This window comes from Haematobia irritans, chromosome 4 (genome assembly GCF_050003625.1).
Source record: "Haematobia irritans isolate KBUSLIRL chromosome 4, ASM5000362v1, whole genome shotgun sequence".
In the NCBI taxonomy this organism is placed as follows: Eukaryota; Metazoa; Arthropoda; class Insecta; order Diptera; family Muscidae; genus Haematobia; species Haematobia irritans.
In genome coordinates, this window is record NC_134400.1 from 213617512 (window position 1) to 213641456 (window position 23945).

Here is a 23945-nt window from a genome sequence, read left to right on the forward strand (position 1 = left end):
AAGTCAATGTGACATTATAACTAATTATTTTTAATCTTATTGTTGAGTTGGAAATATATGCAGTAAAATTTAATTAAAATTTAGCACTAAAGATTTTCTACGATCATAAAAAACTAAAATCTTTGTTACGAATTTTTGCGCATTAAGCTATGCTGGTATTGGTTGGGCATAGTATCTTGGCTGTATCCTTTCCACTAAAAATATTTTTGTCGTACAATTTCTCTGAGTGCAATTTTGTTTACATGTTAGCCAACACTTTCCCTAAATGGTGTTTTACAATATTAACAAAAAAAATCCATATTTTATGACCTTTAGATAATCATAGGATACCACATTTTAAGGTGATTTTTTGTTTGTTTTCATAAGAAAATTCATTTTTCAAAATAATAAAAAAATGTCCCATAGAATTAATGGAGATCATGGTTGCATTGCAATCCAAAACAAAGGTGGTTAAATAAATTACCCCAAAAGCATAACGTATGAGTAGACAAGCCTCCATACATTATTGCTGATGCGGAAATAATTTAGTAGATTTAACATCTTAAAAACAAAAAACAAATACTCCAAGCTTGCAATGATATTAAATTAAAATGGACTGCTACATATGGAGCGTTCCACACAAAGTCGGAAAAAATATAAATGTGCATTTTCTAAGGCCTTTTGAAGACTGCAGTTTCGCAATTGTACACCCAAAAAACTGTGAACCCACCAGGAAGGAAAATTGTAATTAATTTTAGAAAATTTACATTTTTGTATTAGAAAAATGTAACTATATTTTATTACAAACGCCGATATCACTCTGATTTTACAAAAATAAGTAGATATTTTTTTCGAGAAAATTTATTGCACATAATTTTTTCAATTGTTAAACTAAATTTCATAGTTATTGGAATTTTTTCTATGACCAATGTATTTGTTCAATTTTTTTTAAAGATTTTTAATTAACTTTTTGGTCAGTTTTTATATTCTTCAGTCAGTTTTTATATATATAAAACTGACCAAAACGCCCATGAAAAAACTTAAAAAAATTGAAAATTTCGTAGCATGAATGAAAAATTGAAGTTCTAAATTCAAAAATTGTTCTCAGTGTCATACGTAGTTCAAGATGGGCGTATTTGTAGTAAAACTTACAAATTTTTAGAAATTCCTAAACTTTTTGTGTGATATACGAATTTAGTAATTATACTCTTCACCACTACTGTGGTACAGGGTATAATAAGTTTGTGCATTTGTATGTAACGCCAAGAAGGAAAAGTCTGAGACCCATCGTTTAGTATACCGATCGTCTTAGAATTCAATTCTGAGTCGATTTAGCGATGTCCGTCTGTCTGTCTGTCCGTCTGTCTGTCTGTTGATGTATTTTTGCGTGCAAAGTACAGCTCGTAGTTTTAGATTGTCCTAAAATTTGGTATAGGGTCCTGTTTCGGCTTAAAGACGATCCCTATTGATTTTGGAAAAAATCGGTTCAGATTTAGATATAGCTATTTTTCACCGATCTGGTCATAATTGGCGTATATATCAACCGATCTTCCTAAAATTCCGTACATCAGAATATTTTATGAGTCTCGAAAAATTTGCAAAATATCAGCCAAATCGGTTCAGATTTAGATATAGCTCCCACATATATATATTTCGCCCGAATTACACTCATTTGCCCACAGAGGCCAATTTTTTGCTCCGATTTAGTTGAAATTTTGCACAGGGAGTAGAATTAGCATTGTAGCTATGCGTGTCAAACTTGGTTGAAATTGGTTCAGATTTAGATATAGCTCTAATATATAGCTTTCTCCCGATTTACACTCAAATGACCACAGAGGCCAATTTTTTGCTCCGATTTAGTTGAAATTTTGCACAGGGAGTATAATTAGCATTGTAGCTATGAGTGCCAAATTTGGTTGAAATCGGTTCAGATTTAGTTATAGCTCCCATATGTAGCTTTCGCCCGATTTACACTCATATGTCCACAGAGGCCAATTTTTAACTCCGATTTAGTTGAAATTTTGCACAGGGAGTAGAATTAGCATTGTAGCTATGCGTGCCAAATTTGGTTGACATCGGTTCAGATTTAGATTTAGCTCCCATATATATGTTTTTCTGATTTCGACCAACATTTTCCTTGTAAAATCGTCACTGCTTAGTCGAAAAGTTGTAAAAATGACTCTAATTTTCCCTTCTAATACATATATATCGAGCTATAAATCATAAATAAACTTTTGTGAAGTTTCCTGCAAGCTCATGCTGCGTGAGAAGGCTGTTATGATGGCAAATGTTCGATGGGAGAATTGCAAGGGTTGTAACGACACCAAGCAAATATGGCCCCATTTCAACTTAAACCGCACACTAGATATGCTAATGTTCTCGAGACGTCAGATATCACTCCTGATATCTGCTATAACGGGTCGCTGCCTGATAGGAGATTTTGCAAAAACTATTGGCGCGAAGTATAATGACTATTGTATGAGCTGTCATGATGCGGAGGAAAAAGAATCAATTAAACACCTCTTGTGTGAGTGTCCTGCATTTTGTGTAAAGCGCAAGCAACTTTTAGGAGCATATAGCTTCAGATTACTGGCGGATCTGGAAAACGTTAACTTAAGCAGTCTGCTAATGTTTTTGGAACAATCTGGTTGGTTCAACAAAGAAAAATAATCAAGAAGGTTCAGCGGTTAAAACTAGAAGTGCCCATATGTAATAGGTACTTTTAGTTAATGTGGTATCACAATGGACTGAATAGTCTAAGTGAGCCTGAATCTTAATCGGGCTGCCACTTTAACCTAACCTAACCTAAGTTTCCTTAAAAATGCTTCAGATTTAAATGTTTCCCATATTTATACCCTGCGCCACACTGTGGAACAGGGTATTATTTTTTACTAAACTTGTGTTCCACCCTAGTGCATTAGCCAACTTAAATTTTGAGTCTATAGATTTTGTAGAAGTCTATCAAATTCTGTGTGTCTGTCCTTCTGTCTGTCTGTCTGTTGATGTATTTTTGTGTGCAAAGTACAGCTCGCAGTTTTAGTCCGATTGTCCTAAAATTTGGTATAGGGTCCTGTTTCGGCTCAAAGACGATCCCTATTGATTTTGGAAAAAATCGGTTCAGATTTAGATATAGCTGCCATATATATTTTTCACCGATCTGGTCATAATTGGCGTGTATATCAACCGATCTTCCTCAAATTCCGTACATCCGAATATTTTATGAGTCTCGAAAAACTTGCAAAATATCAGCCAAATCGGTTCAGATTTAGATATAGCTCCCATATATAGCTTTCGCCCGATTTACACTCATTTGCCCACAGAGGCCAATTTTTTGCTCCGATTTAGTTGAAATTTTGCACAGGGAGTAGAATTAGCATTATAGCTATGCGTGTCAAATTTGGTTGAAATCGGTTCAGATTTAGATATAGCTCCCATATATAGCTTTCGCCCGATTTACACTCAAATGACCACAGAGGCCAATTTTTTGCTCCGATTTAGTTGAAATTTTGCACATGGAGTATAATTAGCATTGTAGCTATGCCTGCCAAATTTGGTTGAAATCGGTTCAGATTTAGATATAGCTCCCATATATAGCTTTCGCCCGATTTACACTCATATGACCACAGAGGCCAATTTTTTGCTCCGATTTAGTTGAAATTTTGCACAGGGAGTAGAATTAGCATTGTAGCTATGCGTGCCAAATTTGGTTGAAATCGGTTCAGATTTAGATATATCTCCCATATATAGCTTTCGCCCGATTTACACTCATATGACCGTAGAGGCCAATTTTTAACTCCGATTTAGTTGACGTTTTACACAGGGAGTAGAATTATCATTGTAGCTATGCGTGCCAAATTTGGTTGAAATCGGTTCAGATTTAGATATAGCTCCCATATATATGTTTTTCTGATTTCGACAAAAATGGCCAAAATACCAACATTTTCCTTGTAAAATTGCCACTGCTTAGTCGAAAAGTTGTAAAAATGACTCTAATTTTCCTAAACTTCTAATGCATATATATCGAGCGATAAATCATAAATAAACTTTTGCGAAGTTTTCTTAAAATTGCTCCAGATTTAAATGTTTCCCATATTTTTTTTTACTAACATTGTGTTCCACCCTAGTGCATTAGCCGACTTAAATTTTGAGTCTATAGATTTTGTAGAAGTCTATCAAATTCTGTCCATATCGAGTGATATTTAAATGTATGTATTTGGGACAAACCTTTATATATAGCCCCAACACATTTGACGGATGTGATATGGTATCGAAAATTTAGATCTACAAAGTGGTGCAGGGTATAATATAGTCGGCCCCGCCCGACTTTAGACTTTCCTTACTTGTTTTTTACTTTAATTGTGTATAACATTAACACTTTTTTAGTCCATTTAACTAACATACACCAAAACATATTAAATTATCAAGGAAACTTTGTCAAAACATAACAATTCCATAACTTCAAATAGAGTTAACTTGGATGTAGTGCCATAAAGGGTTGAGTTTTTTTTAGTATAACCTCTTACAGAAATGTCTCTAGTATTACAAAAAACTATCGATCAAAAAAATCTTTGTTTCCAAATTTTATTTCTATAGAAAATTCTGTCAAACTTGTATTTCAACACAAAAAAAATTTGCCAAACTTTTATTTCTATAGAAAATTTTGTCAAAAATTAATTTTTATAAAAATTTTTTAAAAATGTTATTTCTATAGAAATATTTTATTTCTATAAAAAATTTTGTCAACATTTTATTTCTATAGAAATAGTTTATGAAAATATTTGTTTTTGAGAAAATTTTGTCAAAATTTTATTTCAATAGAAATATTTTATAAAAATTTTTATTTCTATAGAGAATTAATTATAATTTTATTTCTATAGAAAAGTTTGTTAAAGTTTTATTTCTATAGAAATATTTTATGAAAATTTTATTTCTTTAGAAAAGTTTGTCAAAATTTTATTTCTATAGAAATATTTTATGAAAATTTTTATTTCCATAGGAAATTAATTAAAATTTTATTTTAAATTTTATGTCAAAAATTAATTTTTATAAAATTTTTTTAAAAATTTTATTTCTATAGAAATATTTTATTTCTATAGAAAATTTTGTCAAATTTTTTTTTCTATAGAAATATTTTATGAAAATTTTATTTCTATAGAAAATTAATTAAAATTATATTTCTATAAAAAAATTTGTCAAAATTTTATTTCTATAGATATATTTTATGAAAATTTTATTTCTATAGAAATATTTTATGAAAATTTTTATTTCTATAAACAATTTTGTCCAAATTTTATTTCTATAGAAAATTTTGTCTATATAGAAAATTTTGTCTATATAGAAAATTTTGTCTATATAGAAAATTTTGTCAAAATTTTATTTCAATAGAAATATTTAATGAAAATTTTATTTCTATAGAAATATTTTATGAAAAATGTATTCTCTAGAAATTTTTGTCATATAGATATAGAAAATTTTGTCAAAATTTTATTTCTATATAAAATTTTACCAAATTTTATTTCTATAGAAAATTTTGCCAAATTTTATTTCTATAGAAAATTTTGTCACAAACTAATTTTTATAAAAATTTTATTTTTATAAAAAATTTGGACAAAATTATTTCTAAAAACAATTTTGTCAACATTTTATTTCCATAGAAATTTTTGTCAAAATTTTATTTCTTTAGGAAATTTTGTCAAAATTTTATTTCTATAGAGAATTTTGTCAACATTTTATTTCTATATAAAATTTTATCAAAATTTTATTTCTTTAGGAAATGTTGTCAACATTTTATTTCTATAGAAATTTTTCTCAAAATTTTATTTCCATAGAAATTTTTCTCAAAATTTTATTTCCATAGAAAATTATGTCAATATTTTATTTATATAGAAAATTTTATCAAAATTTTATTTTTTTAGGAAATGTTGTCAAAATTTTATTTCCATAGAGAATTTTATAAAAATTTTATTTCTATAGAAAATTTTGTAAACATTTTATTTCTATGGAAAATTTTTTAAACATTTTATTGTTATAGAAAATCTTGTTGCTATAGAAAATTTTGTCGAAATTTTGTAAGAATTTTATGATATAAGAAATTTTGTACAAATTTTATTGCTATAGAAAATTTTGGTAAAATTTTATTTCTATAGAAGTTTTTGTCAAAATTTTATTTCTATAGAAATTTTTCTATAGCAAAGTTTGTCAACATTTTATTTATATAGAAATTTTTGTCAAAATTTTATTTCTATAGAAATATTTAATAGAAATTTTATTTCTATAGAAATATTTTAGGAAAATTTTATTCTCTAGAAATTTTGTCAAAATTATATTGCATTTTAAAATTTTGTCAAAATTTTGTTTCTGTAGAAAAACTTTTTTAATCGAAGAAATTTCAATTAAAAATTAATTGGATTAATTAATTTCGAAATTGAAGACCAAAAATTTTTCTTCTATGCTAAGCAAAAATCGCATTCGTATTTTTTGAAGGGCAAGAAAACTTTGTGCCCACCACATTATTATTTTTTTCGATGTAAAAATAAAATGCTTAGAATTATGGAAATGCCCATATATGCCAGAAAATGTAATGGGCCAACTACAATGTCATGGATCTAAATAATATGTAATCGGCATAGTATACTTGGTCCCAATTAAAACAATAGATAAAAAAGTGCTGACAAGGAGCTTATCGATTTCCTCTTCAACATCTTTCGTTTATTGTCATGGCATTTAATAAATTCGTGTTTTTGTTGTTGTTGTTAATGTTCTTATAATTGTTTGTCTTATAATTAAAACAAATTCAAATATCTTTGTCAAGCACGTCCCATAACCATAGTGGAATCTATTGAAAAAAACCCTTAGGCGGCAGCCATGTGTTGAAGAACTTTGCCAAGTTTAACCACGCAATGCATGTCACATCCACAATCCTCAAATCCCCCGATAGACCAAATCCCTTGACCAAATTCACTTCCCAAGATTGTTTTTGTCTTTGGTTGATTTTGTTTAATGGGTCTTTAGGACATAATGGGAGGGAGCCACCTATAATTCATTTGCATGTCATAAATGTGTAAATCTAAAAAAGTTTAACCAGAAAATCACTTTTGGAAATTCGTTTTATTTTTATTTCTTATCAGACAATCGTGTGATATTAGTAAGTTTATTTGTTATTGTTGTTGTTATTGTTTATTTATTGTCGTTTTTTCATCGTTATCCATGGTAACCCAGAAGTTGTTTTTGCGTGATATGCATTCGTTTATGGGAGATTTTTTTTTCTTTTGTTGTTTTATTTTGTAATAATTGGATATGGATGGTGGGGCTATAAATCAATAAAAGTATTAGAACTTCAACATTTTTCAAAAAGGGTTTTTAGTGGGCAATGTCTTCATTTTATAATTTTGTGTGTTGGAAATATTTAAGATTTTTGTGGGATGAATTCAATAATACAAAGCCTGAATAGAGCATCGTGGCTTCAATTCTAAAAAGTAAATTTTTTTTTTTAATCTATTTGAATGGTGGTTATACTTCTAGCAATACTTGTGTCTCGAGCATTTCTCTTTCTCTTGGGATCTTTCCAAATTTTTATGTACATTTTGAGTAAAGAAAGTAACAATTATTACTATTTGCTAAATCCCTAGGATGGGAATATAATGTTAATTTTATGTATTTTTATTAACTAACTCTAATATTATCTATTTCTCCTATTCTTACAGAAAAGCCTATTGTGAAATAGAATTGCATGTAATGTAAAACCAGGAACTTGATGTAAGTATAGAAAATGTTCGAAATTTATTGTTAAATTGTAAAATTTTGTCAAAATTTTATTTCTATAAAAAATTTCTATAGAGAATTTTGTCGAAATTTTATTTCTTCTGAAAATTTTGTAAAAATTCGATTTCTATAGAAAATTTTGTCAAAATGTTATTTCTACAGAAAATTTTGTCGAAATTTTATTTCTGTAGAAAAATTTGTCACAATTATATTTATATAGAAAATTTTGTAAAAATTTTATTTATATAGAAGATTTTATCAAAATTTTATTTCTACAGAAAACTTTGTCGAAATTTTATTTCTACTGAAAATTTAGTCGAAATTTTAGTTCTACTGAAAATTTTCTCAAAATTGTATTTCTATAGAAAATTTTGTCAAAATGTTATTTCTATAGAAAACTTCAGAAAATTTTGTCAAAAAAAAAATGAAAATTGTGTCAATATTTTATTTCTATAGAAAATTTTGTCAAAATTTTATTTCTTTATTTCTATAGAAAATTTTATCAAAATTTTATTTCTATAGAAAATTTTGTCAAAATTTTATTTCTATAGAAAATTTTGTCAAAATTTTATTTCTATAGAAAATTTTGTCAAAATTTTATTTCTACAGAAAATTTTGTCAATATTTATTTCTACTGAAAATTTTGTCACAATTTTATTTCTATAAAAAAATTTTGTCAAAATTGTATTTCTATAGAAAATTTTGTCAAAATTTTATTTCTACAGAAAATTTTGTCATAATTTTATTTCAATAGCAAATATTGAATAAAAAATTTGGTCAAAATTTTATTTCTATAGAAAATTTTGTCAAAATTTTATTTCTATAGAAAATTTTGTCAAAACTTTATTTCTATGGAAAATTTTATCAAAATTTTATTTCTACAGAAAATTTTGTTCAAATTGTATTTCTATAGAAAATTTTGTCAAAATTGTATTTCTATAGAAAATTTTGTCAAAATTTTATTTCTACAGAAAATTTTGTCAAAATTTATTTCTATAGAAAATTTTGTAAAAATTTTATTTCTACAGAAAATTTTGTCAAAATTTATTTCTATAGAAAAGTTTATCAAAATTTTATTTATGCAAAATATTGAATAAAAAATTTTGTCAAAATTTTATTTCTATAGAAAATGTTGTCAAAATGTTATTTCTATAGAAAAATGTGTCAGAATTTTATTTCTATAAAAAATTTTATCAAAATTTTATTTCTATAGAAAATTTTGTAAAAAAAAAATGAAAATTTTGTCAATATTTTATTTCTATAGAAAATTTTGTCAAAATTGTATTTCTATAGAAAATTTTATCAAAATTTTATTTCTATAGAAAATGTTGTCAAAATGTTATTTCTATAGAAAAATTTTTCAAAATTTTATTTTTATAGAATAATTTGTCAAAATTGTATTTCTATAGAAAATTTTGTCCAAATTTTATTTCTATAGAATATTTGGTCAAAATTTTATTTCTACAGAAAATTTTATCAAAATTTTATTTCTATAGAAAAATTTGTCAAAATTGTATTTCTATAGAAAATTTTGTCAAAATTTTATTTCTATAGAAAAATTTGTCAAAATTGTATTTCTATGGAAAAATTTGTCAAAAATTTTTGACAAAATTTTCTATAGAAATTTTATTTCTATTGGAAATTTTGTCAAAAAAAGAAATAGAAAATTTTGTCAATATTTTATTTCTATTGAAAATTTTGTCAAAATTTTATTTCTATAGAAAATTTTATTTTTCTATAGAAAATTGTATCAACATTTTATTTCTACAGAAAATTTTGCCGAAATTTTATTTCAATAGAAAATTTTGTTTTTTTTTGTAGAAAATATCACAATTGTTGATAGAACTCTACCAAATGTGGCAACCGTGGCTACAACTATATCCAACCTAACCAAATCATTCCATCTGGATGGAGTTCCAAACATGTTATCATATGTTCCAATCAACGATAGATTTTTTTCGATTTATGGTGAGAAAAAGAACTTAATTTAATTAAAGCACTCCCCCATATTTTTAAGTTAATCTATTCAATCTTCCTGCTTAAAAATATGAAAGCCATTTCCATCGGTCGAGGCAGATCAGAATCAACCCTCTCCCGCATAAGATTCCCCCAAACGACTTCATATGGAAATTCCCAAAGATGGATTAACTGAAAGATATTTCACGAATTTATGACACTTTAGAAGTGTCTCAACAATCTAAAATATTCTCGTTTTTTATGCTTTGAATTTAATCAGCCATAACGAAATGCTGCACGATCACTGCGACAATACTCCCTCGCTTAAACCTTAAATATTGTTGCCCCTTTGGCTTCAACGAATTTGTTGCATGTTGCACAAAAATCTATCTACGAAAGACTCTACCCACATAACCGAGTGAACGAATACTTGTGTGTGTTTCCTAGACAGTGTTTCATTTGTAATTAAATTAAATTGAAAAACTACACAAATTACAAAAAACAGCATAATTTTCAAAGTAAAAAATTCAAACCACAACATCGAACAGTCATAGTCCCATAAACATTGCTATGGGGCAAGATTAGCAACCTATATAGTAGGTACCATTCACTTTACACGGTCCTTCCCATCTATTGAATGGATGGACGGACCAATGTTGGCATTAAAGTTTCAAAAAGAAACAACAAAAATCCCTAGGATTTCATGCACCATTTTTTTTCTTTCGTTGATTTGTTTTGGTGTGGTTGTACCACCAGCCAGCCTCTCTAGATTCAAATCTAAACATTTATAGTTAAGTTGAAAGTGAAAAAAGAAAAAAAACAAAAAATGGAAAATCATCCACTGCAGCAGCAACATCTAAATATCAAGGGGAAAAATGCCAAAGTGTAACATTTTTAAATGGCATTAACTCTAAATAAAGTAAAGTACATGCTGCACAATCGGTCGAAAATATCATAATATCAATAATTAAAAATTTACTTTAGAAATAAAATTTTAACAAAATTTTCTAAAGAAATAAAATGTTGGCAACATTTTCTATAGAAATAAAATTTTGACAAAATTTTCAATGGAAATAAAATTGTGACAAAATTTTCAATGGAAATAAAATTATGAAAAAATTTTCTATATTTTTTCATATTACTTTGGAGAATACTCGTAATAAATGAAAAATGAAAATGAAATCCCACAAATGACAGTTGAAATCTAGTTAAATTTTTTTTTATCTTCATAATTTATTATGATTTTAAATAAACTAATAATAATAATCTAGTTAACGTGGAATGAGGTATAAGAAACGTAAAGTATTGAAGTGATTAAATCTTTCTGTTATTTGAAAAGTTGTAACTAAAACTTAATAATTTCCATGAACTAATATAAAATTATGTTGGCTTTGGTGTCCCTTTTTTGTCATATTGTGTAGTCCCCTCGGATGACTGTCGAGTGAAATGATTGATCCGTGTTCCATTGAAAAAGTCCGTTTTATTACGTGTCGTGTCCAAATACTGGTCCGAATCATTATATATATAAGACCTTGATAAAATTTTCTATAGAAATACAATTTTGAGAAAATTTTGTAAAGAAATAAAATTTGACAAAATTTTCTTTAGAAATAAAATTTTGACAAAATTATGGAATTAAAATTTTGATAAAAACTTTCTATAAAAATAAAATTTTGACAAAATAAAATAAAAAAATAAAATTATGACAACATTTTCAATGGAAATAAAATTGTGACAAAATTTTCTATAGAAAGACAATTTTGAAAAAAAAAATCCCAAAACAGAAAATTTTGAAAAAATTCCCCAAAAAAAGCAAATTTTGAAAAAAAATCCCCAAAAAAGAAAATTTTGACAAAATTTTTAATATAAATAAAATTTTGACAAAATTTTCTATAGAAATAAAATTTGTACAAAATTTTCTATAGAAATAAAATTTTGAGAAAATTTTCTATAGAAATAAAATTTTGACAAAATTTTCTATAGAAATAAACTTTTCAGAAAATTTTGGCAATATAATTTCTATAGAAAATTTTATCAAAATTTTATTTCTATTGAAAATTTTTTATAGAAATTTTGTCAAAATTTTATTTCTATAGAAAATTTTGTTTAAATTTAATTTCTATAGAAAATCTTGTCAAAGTTTTATTTCTATAGAGAATTTTGTCAAAAATTTATTTCTATAGATAAATATTTCAAATTTTTCTTTTTTGGGAATTTTTGTCATTTATAGAACATTTTCTGTAAAAAATGTTGTCAAAATTGTATTTCTATAGAACATTTTTTTCAAAATTTTATTTGTATAGAATTTTTTTTTCAAAACTTTAATTCTATAGAATTATTTGTCAAAATTTTAATTTTAAAGAAAGTTTTGTCAAAAATTTTATTTCTATAGAGAATTTTGCCTAAATGTTATTTCTATAGAAAATGTTATAAAAATCTTATAGATAAATTTGTCAAATTTTTCTTTTTTGGGAATTTTTGTCAAAATTTTCTTTCTATAAAAAAGTCAAAAATTTATTTCTATAGAAAAATTTCTATAAAAAATGTCAAAATTTTATTTCTATAGACAATTTTTTCAAAATTTTATTTATATAGAAAAATTTTTCAAAATTTTGTTTATATAGAAACTTTTGTCAAAATTTTATTTGTAAAGAAAATTTTGTCAAAATTTTATATTTAAAGAAAATTTTGTCAACAATTTTATTTCTATAGAAATATTTGTCAAAATTTTATTAAAAAAAAATTGTCAACAATTTTATTTCTATAGAAATATTTGTCAAAATTTTATTTTTATAGAAAATTTTGTTAACATTCTATTTCTATAGAAAATTTTGTCAAAATTTTATTTCTATAGAATTTTTTTTTCAAAATTTTATTTCTATAGAAAATTTTGTCAAAATTTTATTTGTAAAGAAAATTTTGTCAAAATTTTTATTTCTATAGAAAAATTTGTCAAAATATTATTTCTATAGAAATATTTGTCAAAATTTTATTTTTAAAGAAAATTTTGTCAAAAATTGTATTTCTATTGAGAATTTTGCCTAAATGTTATTTCTATAGAAAATGTTATAAAAATATTATAGGTAAATTCGCCAAATTTTTCTTTTTTGGGAATTTTTGGCAAAATTTTCTTTCTATAAAGATGTCTTTCTATAAATGTTGTCAAAATTTTATTTGTAAAGAAAATTTTGTCAAAATTTTATATTTAAAGAAAATTTTGTCAACAATTTTATTTCTATAGAAATATTTGTCAAAATTGTATATTTAAAGAAAATTTTGTCAGCAATTTTATTTCTATAGAAATATTTGTCAAAATTTTATTTTTATAGAAAATTTTGTTAGCATTCTATTTCTATAGAAAATTTAGTCAAAATTTTATTTCTATATAATTTTTTTTTCAAAATTTTATTTCTATAGAAAAGTTTGTCAACATTTTATATCTATAGACAATTTTGTCATCATTTTATTTTTATCGAAAATGTTGTCTATATGTTATTTCTATAGAAATTTTTGTCAAAATTTTTATTATACCCACCACCATAGAATGGTGACGGGGGTATATTAAGTTTGTCATTCCGTTTGTAACACATCGAAATATCGATTTCCGACTATATAAAGTATATATATTCTTGATCAGGGAGAAATTCTAAGACGATATAACGATGTCCGTCTGTCTGTCTGTCTGTTGTAATCACGCTACAGTCTTCAATAATGAAGCAATCGTGCTGAAATTTTGCACAAACTCGTCTTTTGTCTGCAGGCAGGTCAAGTTCGAAGATGGGCTATATCGGTCCAGGTTTTGATATAGTCCCCATATAAACCGACCTCCCGATTTGGGGTCTTGGGCTTATAGAAATCGAAGTTTTTATCCAATTTGCCTGAAATTTGAAATCTAGAGGTATTTTACGACCATAAAGAGGTGTGCCAAAAATGGTGAGTATCGGTCCATGTTTTGGTATAGCCCCCATATAGACCGATCTCCCGATTTTACTTCTTGGGCTTATAGAAACCGCAGTTTTTATTCAATTTACCTGAAATTGGAAATCTAGAGGTATTGTAGGACCACAAATACGTGTGCCAAAAATTGAGTATCGGTCCATGTTTTGGTATGGTCCCCATATAAACCGACCTCCCGATTTGGGGGTCTTGGGCTTATAGAAATGGTAGCTTTTATCCGATTTGCCTGAAATTTGAAATCTAGAGGTATTTTATGACCATAAAGAGGTGTGCCAAAAATGGTGAGTATCAGTCCATATTTTTGTATAGCCCCCATATAGACCGCTTTCCCAATTTTACTTCTTGGGCTTCTAGAATCCGAAGTTTTTATCCAATTTGCCAGAAATTGGAAATCTATATGTATTTTCGGGTCATAAAGAGGTGTGCCGAAAACGGTGAATATCGGTCCATATTTTGGTATAGCCCCATAAGAACGATTTAACTCCTTGGGTTTCTAGAAACCGTAGGTTTTATCTGATTTGCCTGAAATTGTAAATATTCTGGTATTTTAGGCTCACAAAAACGTGTATCGGATTAAGTTTTTATCGGTCCATTTGGTAATGCCTCCATATAGACCGACTTCACTTCTTGAGGGTGTAGAAGGTGCACTGATCATGAAAATTGCTTGAAACTCAATGTAAAATTTCCAGATTTTACTTCTACAGATTTAAGATTTCAAATCAAGACGTTATTTTATAATTTTCTTGCACACTTACAAGAGATGTTAATGATTCCTCTAAAACTCAAACAAAAATGGTTCTTGTTGTTAATTTTTTTGGTACGACCAGAATCTGATATGGTCCTCATAGGGGATATCTTTAAATTTATCTTCGGGAAGTGTCCTCAAGCCCTCCTGAAATTTCAAAGGAAACCCTAATATTTGGTTCATGGTGGTGGGTATTTAAGATTCGGCCCGGTCGAACTTAGTGCTGTATATACTTGTTTTTATAGAAAATTTTGTCAAAATTTTATTTTATTTAGAAATGTTGGCAATCTGAAGTTGGTTTTGGCTTTATTGTCTCTAAGATTGCATGATCGAGGTGAATATGGGAGAAGGTTTGCTACATTTATTGCAGCCAAGCCTCTCCCATTTATAATGAAGGTCGTTTTAATAAAAAAAAAATATTCCCTAGTTCCTCGTTTCACTCTGATACACACTTCAAATGAAGCTGCACCTGATGCGATTTCCGGTGTCTACCCCACAAAGCCCATAGCCCATTGTGCAACATTTGATGATTTGATATAAATGGGTAGGTCTGCTTATTTACCATCATTACACTGAACATTTTATTTGCCATTATTAGCATTGCAGTTCAAATGTGGACGGTTGTTTCTTTTGCTCTTCAATCAATGATGCCGTTCTTTTTCTTTTTCTTTTGTTTTTTTTTTTGAAACGGTCCAAAAACTCATAAAAAAATCAAATTTCAATTCGCTATAACTCCACAGTCAGCTTAATGAAGGCTGGGCAACTTTGCATTGTATTATGCCACGGCTGCCTGATGCGTTTCCCTACCCCACTTCCCGTCCCGAGAAGAAGTATGGGAGTTGGTAATTTGAAAATCAAATGATTTTCCGCCCAAATGAAATGGAAAACCAGCCTCCAAGAACAAAGTTGGTATACAATTCACAGATACATCTCCAGTGGAGCATATGGTCTGGTATAAAATAGAAGGGCTAGGCGGATCTCAAGCGCAGCCGGTGGCTTGGTTGGCCGTGCACCATCTATCACACTATGATTCTTTTGATTCCCATACATACACTTGTTACTGATGTCCATAATTAGCTATTGCAGCGCGCATGGGGCATGGAGCTGGGACAGCCATGGTGTGCATCAGCAACGTGTGGAGTAATACGGAATATTGTGTGGAACAGTACTTTGTTGGATTGGCTTCAGCCGTAAAATTGAAGAATTGTAAGTGCCACAACATTTTGCGTTGGCCTACCGAGTGACTGACTGACTCTTAGTTTACGAGGAGGAAGCCATTGCCTTCCATTGCGACAGTGGGCTTTGATCGTGGGTAGCATTATGTTGTCAATAACCTTTTGATTTATTTCTAGACTTGAATCTACGTAGACGATGATAAATTTGCTAATTGTCACTTTTTATTGCTGCAATCATAAATTAGAATTTGTTTAGTTCGACTCTTTTTGCCCAGTGACAGAAATTTGCAAATGTCTCTGACCTCAGATTTCATTGAGAATTAGCGTATACTGCCCGCAGACATTGAGGGGAATTGTCAAAGAAAAAGTGGTGGAAAATCCATAAAACATCTGCATACAGAGGTTGCCTAGTGATGAAATCTGTCAACTGACAGCTCTATCGTAAAGTTGGACAAATTTTGTCAAAATTTAATTTCTATAAAAAATTTTGACAAAATTTAATTTCTATAGAAAATTTTGACAAAATTTTATTGCTATAGAAAATTTTGTTAACATATTATTTCTATAGAAAATTTTGTAGAACAATTATTTTTATAGAAAATTTATAGAAAATTTTGTCAAAAATTTAATTTCTATAGAAAATTTTGAAAAAATATTATTTCTATAGAAAATTTTCACAAAATTTTATTTCTATAGAAAATTTTGTAAACATTTTATTTCTATAGGAAATTTTGTCAAAATTTTATTTCTATAGGAAATTTTGTCAAAAATTTTATTTCTATAGAAAATTTTATCAAAATTTTATTTCTATAGAAAATTTTCACAAAATTTTATTTTTATAGACAATTTTCACAAAATTTTATTTTTATAGAAAATTTTGATGAAATCTGTCAACTGACAGCTCTATCGTAAAGTTGGAGAAATTTTGTCAAAATTTAATTTCTATAGAAAATTTTGACAAAATTTAATTTCTATAGAAAATTTTGACAAAATTTTATTGCTATAGAAAATTTTGTTACATTTTATTATTTTTGAAAATTTTGTAGAACAATTATTTTTATAGAAAATTTATAGAAAATTTTGTCAAAAATTTAATTTCTATAGAAAATTTTGGAAAAATATTATTTCTATAGAAAATTTTCACAAAATTTTATTTCTGTAGAAAATTGTGTCAACATTTTATCTCTATAGAAAATTTAGTCAACATTTTATTTCTATAGAAAATTTTGTAAACATTTTATTTCTATAGAAAATTTTCACAAAATTTTATTTCTATAGAAAATTTTCACAAAATTTTATTTTTATAGAAAATTTTCACAAAATTTTATTTTTATAGAAAAATTTGTCAAAATTTTATTTCTATAGAAAACTTGGCGAAATTTTATTTCTATATAAAATTTAAACAAAATTTTTTGTCTATAGAAAATTTTCACAAAATTTTATTTCTACAGAAAATTTTCACAATTTTTTTTTTTGTATAGAAAATTGTGTCAACATTTTATTTCTATAGAAAATTTTGTCAAAATTTTATTTCTATAGAAAATTTTCACAAATTTTTTTTTGGTATAGAAAATTGTGTCAGCATTTTATTTCCATAGAAAATTTTGTCAAAAATTTAATTTCTATAGAAAATTTTGAAAAAATGTTATTTCTATAGAAAATTTTGACAAAATGTTATTTCTATAGAAAATTTTGACAAAATGTTATTTCTATAGAAAATTTTGACAAAATGTTATTTCTATAGAAAATTTTGTCAAAATTTTATTTCTATAGAAAATGTTCACAAAATTTTATTTCTATAGAAAATTTTCACAAAATTTTGTTTCTGTAGGAAATTTTGTCAAAATTTTATTTCTATAGAAAATTTTGTCAAAATTTTATTTCTATAGAAAATTTTCACAACATTTTATTTCTATAGAAAATTTTGACAAAATGTTATTTCTATAGAAAATTTTGTCAAAATTTTATTTTTATAGAAAATTTTCACAAACTTTTTTTCTATAGGAAATTTTGCCAAAATTTTATTTCTATAGAAAATTTTGTCAAAAGTTTATTGCTATTTGTCAAAATTTTATTTCTATAGAAAATTTTGTCAAAATTTTATTTCTATAGAAAATTTTTACAAAATTTTATTTCCATAGAAATTTGTGAAGTAACTCTAAGTTGGAGAGGAATAACTTGCAAAATCTACCAAACATTGAGAATTCTACCAATCTTCCAAACAGTAAAAAATCTACCATTTTTGTTAGAATTGTACCAACTGTGGCAACCGTGGACCCAAGCCGGGGATCCAAACTAATTTTTTGGAATCTGCATTTTGTAGATATTTAAAAAATTGTCCAATAAAATTGTATTCTCGGAGCCTGCAGTAAAAGTAAAAACAATTGAATAATTCCATAACTAAGGGTAATAACAGGAAGTCTCTACACTTAACCATAATATATTAACACCTTATTACACCTTGCCCCACTGTCAAAACCGCATAATTTTTTTCTTTGTTTTTGTTTTTAATGGTCATTTGAATTTCTGAACTTTATATTGGCGATGTCTAATGTGCCGTATGGGCATACTGCATTTTACAAAAACAAAAACAAAACAAGGGAGCTGCACATGTTTTAAAGTTTATTAGAAAAATATTCATTTCCGCCTTTAATTTTCATGAAATCCAACGCATGTTTATTTTATGTTTTCCTATAGATGAATGAATGGATCGCGGTGTTTACTTGCAGTTGTATTCAAAATAAACCACACCAGTTTCTGGAAACACCATCATATAACATGCAATTTTCTATGGGTTATTTGAAAATTTAATGGCAGAACATTGACAAATGGTCATATTGACATAATATCTCCAAACAAGAAAGACACAATTTGAGTTAATACTTTCGTTATGGTCATGAATGAGATGAGGCTTTTTCGAAGAAACAACTACAGTAATATATTTCAAAAATTTGAAAATACTTATTTGCAAATGGAAAAAGTTTATTTTTTGTCAAAATTTTATTTCTATAGAAGACTTTGTCAAAAATGTATTTCTATATTTTGTTTATAAAATTTTCTTCAGGTTGGTTACCGTTGACCTTTTTATTTATTTTTAAGAATTTTGTCCAAATCTGGTTGCTGATCGTCGACCTTTTTGTTATTTGTAGAATTTTGTAAAAATTTTATTTCTATAGACATTTTTTTTAATTTTACATATTTCTATGCAAAATTTTATTTCTATAAAAATTTTTGTCAAAATTTCATTTCTACAGAAAATGTTGTCAAAATTTTTTTCTATAAAAAATTTCTGTAGGAATTTTTGTCAAAATGTTATTTCTACAGAAAAATTTGTGAAAAGTTTATTTCTATAGAAAATTTTGTAAAAAATTTATTTCTATAGAAAATTTTGTAAACATTTGATTTCTATAGACATTTTTGTCAAAATGTTATTTCTATAGAAAATTTTGTCAAAATGTTATTTCTATAGAAAATTTTGTAAACATTTTATTTCTATAGAAAATTTTGTCAAAATTTTATTTCTATAGAAAATTTTGTCAAAATTTTATTTCTATTGTTGTTGTTTTTTTATTTCAGCTTAAAACCATACATTGACTAAACTACAATTGTAGCTTAACCTTTTTATATAGCTTTTATTTCTATATAAAATTTTGTCAAAATTTTATTCCTATAGAAAAATTTGTCAAAATTTTATTCCTATGGAAAATTTTGTCAAAATTTTATTCTTATAGAATATTTTATCAAAATTTTATTTCGATAGAAAATTTTGTCAAAGTTTTATTTCTATTGAAAATTTTGTCAACATTTTTTTTCTATAGAGAATTTTGTCAAAATTTTATTTCTATAGACAATTTTGTCAAAATTTTATTTCTATAGACAATTTTGTCAAAATTTTATTTCTATAAATATTTTTCTAAAAATTTAATCTTTATAGAAAATTTCAACAAAATTTTATCTTTATAGAAAATTTTGTCAAAATATTATTTTTATAGAAACCTCTGCCAAAATTTTATTCGTATAGAATATTTTATCAAAATTTTATTTTTATAGAAAATTTTGCCAAAGTTTTATCAAAATTTTTAATTTTTATAGAAAATTTTGCCAAAGTTTTATTTATATTGAAAATTTTGTCAAAATTTTATTTCTATATAAAATTTTGCCAAATTTTATTTCTATAGAATATTTTGTCAACATTGCATTTCTATAGAAAATTTTGTCAACATTTTATTTCTATATAAAATTTTGCCAAATTTTATTTCTATAGAATATTTTGTCAACATTGCATTTCTATAGAAAATTTTGTCAACATTTTATTTCTATAGAAAATTTTGTCAAAATTTTATTTCTATAGGATATTTTGTCAAAATTTTATTTCTATAGAAAATTTTGTCAAAATTTAATTCCTATAGAAAATGTTGTCAAAATTTTATTTCGATATAAAATTTTGTCAAAATTTTATGTTTATAGAAACATTTGTCAAAATTTTATTTTATTTATTATTTTGTCAACATTTGATTTTTATATAAAATCTTGTCAAAATTTTATTCCTATGGAAAACTTTGTCAAAATTTTATTCTTATAGATTATTTTATCAAAATTTTATTTCTATAGAAAATTTTGTCAAAGTTTTATTTCTATTGAAAATTTTGTTAAAATTTTTTTTCTAAGAAAATTTTGTCAAAATTTTATTTGTATAGAAAATTTTGTCTAAATTTTATTTCTATAAATATTTTTCTAAAAATTTTATCATTATTGAAAATTTCAACAAAATTTTTTCTTTAAAATTTTATTCTTATAGAATATTTTATCAAAATTTTTTCTCTATAGAAAATTTTGTCAAAGTTTTATTTATATTGAAAATTTTGTCAAAATTTTATTTTTATTGAAAATTTTGTCAATTTTTTTTCTATGGAAAATTTTGTCAAAATTTTATTTATATAGAAAATTTTGTCAAAATGTTATTTCTACAGAAAATTTTGTCAAAATTTTATTTATATAGAAAATTTTGTCAAAATTTTATTTCTATAGAAAATTTTGTCAAAATTTTATTTCTATAGAAAATTTTGTCAAAATTTTATTTATATAGACAATTTTGTCAAAATTCAATTTCTATAGAAATTTTTATTTCTATAGAAAATTTTGTCAAAATTTTATTTCTATAAAAAATTTTGTCAAAATTTTATTTCTATAGACAATTTTGTCAAAATTTTATTTCTATAAATATTTTTCCAAAAATTTTATCTTTATAGGAAATTTTGTCAAAATATTATTTCTATAGAACCTTTGCCAAAATTTTATTCTTATAGAATATTTTATCAAAATTTTATTTCTATAGAAAATTTTGCCAATGTTTTATTTATATTGAAAATTTTGTCAAAATTTTATTTTTATTAAAAATTTTATCAAAATTTTATTTCTATAGAAAATTTTGCCAATGTTTTATTTATATTGAAAATTTTGTCAAAATTTTATTATACCCTGCGCCACACTGTGGAACAGGGTATTATAAGTTAGTGCATATGTTTGTAACACCCAGAAGGAGACGAGATAGACACATGGTGTCTTTGGCAATAATGCTCAGGGTGGGTCCCTGAGTCGATATAACCATGTCCGTCTGTCTGTGAACACATTTTTGTGATCAAAGTCTCAATTTAAGTCCAATCGCCTTCAAATTTGGCACATGTTCCTAATTTGGGTCAGAATATAACCCTATTGATTTTGGAAGAAATCGGTTCAGATTTAGATATAGCTCCCATATATATCTTTCGCCCGATATGCACTAATATGGACCCAGCAGCCAGAGTTTTATACCGATTTGCTTGAAATTTTGTACAAACATAACACTTAGTCGTATAGTCACGTGTGCAAACTTTGAAATCGGTTCAGATTTAGATATAGCTCTCATATATATCTTTCGCCCGATATGGACTAATATGGTCCTAAAAGCCAGAGTTTTGGCCCAATTTGGTTGAAATTTTGCACAGGGAGTACAATTAGTAATATAGTCATGTGTGCCAAATTTTATTGAAATCGGTTCAGATTTAGATATAGCTGATTTCGACAAAAATTGTCAAAATACCAACATTTTCCTTGTTTTTTACTGTTCCACCCTAGTGTTCCACCTAGACTTAAATTTTGAGTCTATAGATTTTGTAGAAGTCTATCAAATTCTGTCCAGATCGAGTGATGTTTAAATGTATGTATTCGGGACAAAAGCCTTTATATATAGCACCCAAGACATTTGACGGATGTGATATGGTATCGAAAATTTAGATTTACAAAGTGGTGCAGGGTATAATATAGTCGGCCCCGCCCGACTTTAGACTTTCCTTACTTGTTTTTATTAAAAATTTTGTCAAAATTTTTTTTCTATAGAAAATTTTGTCAAAATTTTATTTCTATAGAAAATTTTGTCAAAATTTTATTTCTATAGAAAATTTTGTCAAAATTTTATTTATATAGACAATTTTGTCAAAATGTTATTTCTATAGAAAATTTTGTCAAAATGTTATTTATATAGAAAATTTTGTCAAAATTTTATTTCTGTAGAAAATGTTGTCAAAGTTTTATTTCTATTGAACATTTTGTCAAAATTTTTTGTCTATAGAAAATTTTGTCAAAAGTTTTTGTCTATAGAAAATTTTGTCAATTTTTTTTTCTGTAGAAAGTTTGTGAATTACCTTCTTGTTGGAGGGGAATATTTTGCTAAATCTATCAAAACATCAAGAATTCTACCAATCTACTAAACAGTAAAAAGTTTACCATTTACACACAGAGAAAATTTCATTAAAATTGAGCCAACGAAAATTTTTCATTGATATAACGAAACATTTTCATAAAGATAATGAAAATATTCGTTAATAGTACGAAACGTTACGTTGATTTATAGAAAATTCGTTATAATAACGAAACATTTCGTTGTATTAACGAATTTGTTTCATTGGCTCACTTTCAATGACACATTTCGTTAATATAACGAAACTTTTTCTACTAGTGTATAGTAGAATTCTACCAACTGTGGCAACAGTGATTGCAGCCCGCAATTTTGGGGATTTTTGTGAGCAATTTTAATTTAATTTGGAATTTTTTTGGGGACGAAAGCGTCCCAATTCGAGGACAAGAGCCAGAAAAATACTGGCAATACCGGGTAACATAAAACGTCCGATGATGGTAAGTCATTATTTTGAAGCACACAGTATTGCTGATCGGTTCTTTGGCTCGGAATCAATACCGAAATAATTCATGTAAAGACAAAATCTTTGTAATTTTTGACATTTTCTTTTCTGTGGAGATATCAAAAAATTGGTACCCTATCAGATGAATCATACGCTCCAGCATTTGTGAGGAAATGCAATTATAATATCCCGTATTACCGGCTAAATATTAAGCGTTATTAATATTTTTCCTCACCTTTCCTAGAGTATACAAATGAAATTATTCTCCCATGTTAATGGAACCAATAAAATATGCATGAGCATTTTTACCCCACCCAAGTATGTATGTAAATTGTGGCAAATACCTCCTCGTTCATGCAGCCGCTGTCGTCTCGTTGTTAATAATGAATGTCGGTAGAACTCTGCTTCCCAACTCCAATGTGCGTTCATGCGTCTGTATGCCTCATGGAAGTTAGTGGTGATTATGTTGTTGTTGTTGATTTTCTCCACATTGAATTCAATGGGTGTTTTATTCTCTTGTTTCTCTTCTTATCATTTCTACCCCTCCCCCCCATATCACACTTTTAAGTTTCTGCCGTTGCTTTTTGGTTTTTTCATTGGAGATGGTGAATGTATCCATGAACTTGAAAGTCGTACGAGTCAAGAGTTATCAGTCGAGTGTGTAACTGCTTGCCTATCTGCCATACAGACTGACGGGGTGTTGAGTTGCTGTAGATCTTACAGAAGGCTTGTTTTCCTCCCGAGTTGTTGTTGAAAACTGCTACAATTGTTGCTATTGCTTGCATTATTTTTTCCAATATTGCGCTCTTGTTATGTTGCACCAACAACTATTAGGGGGAAGTTACCAGCTTTTTCTTGGGATTTGAATTTTGCTATCAGTCCATTGTGATATCACATTGGTGAACTTCTCTCTTATCACTGCCCGAATTCATGTTAAGCTCAATGACAAGGGACCTCCTTTTTATAGCCGAGTCCGAATGGCGTTCCATATTGCAGTGAAACCACTTAGAAAAGCTTTGAAACCCTCAGAAATGTCACCAGCATTACTGAGGTGGGATAATCCACCGCTGAAAAACTTTTGGTTGTGGCTCCCTCAAATAAGACCCAAAAAAATTATTTTTTTTTAGTATTTTTTGACGGGTAACCTAATTTTATTTTTGGTCCCGTTTCCATTATAAAACTAAACCCCTATATGGT

The 23945-nt window shown here is 26.5% G+C and overlaps 1 protein-coding gene across 3 annotated transcripts in view; it reads left to right on the forward strand.

Moving 5' to 3' along the window:
• corn (microtubule-binding protein cornetto) overlaps nt 1-23945 on the forward strand; it is a 110639-nt gene that overhangs the window by 36620 nt on the left and 50074 nt on the right. For 2 of the 3 annotated variants that reach the window (XM_075304139.1, XM_075304141.1), the window contains exon 2: nt 7683-7734. The gene's annotated coding sequence lies outside the window, so the exon portion shown is untranslated. Of the gene's footprint in view, nt 1-7682; nt 7735-9561; nt 9709-23945 lie in introns of all 3 variants that reach the window. The other variant, XM_075304140.1, reaches the window with a different exon arrangement.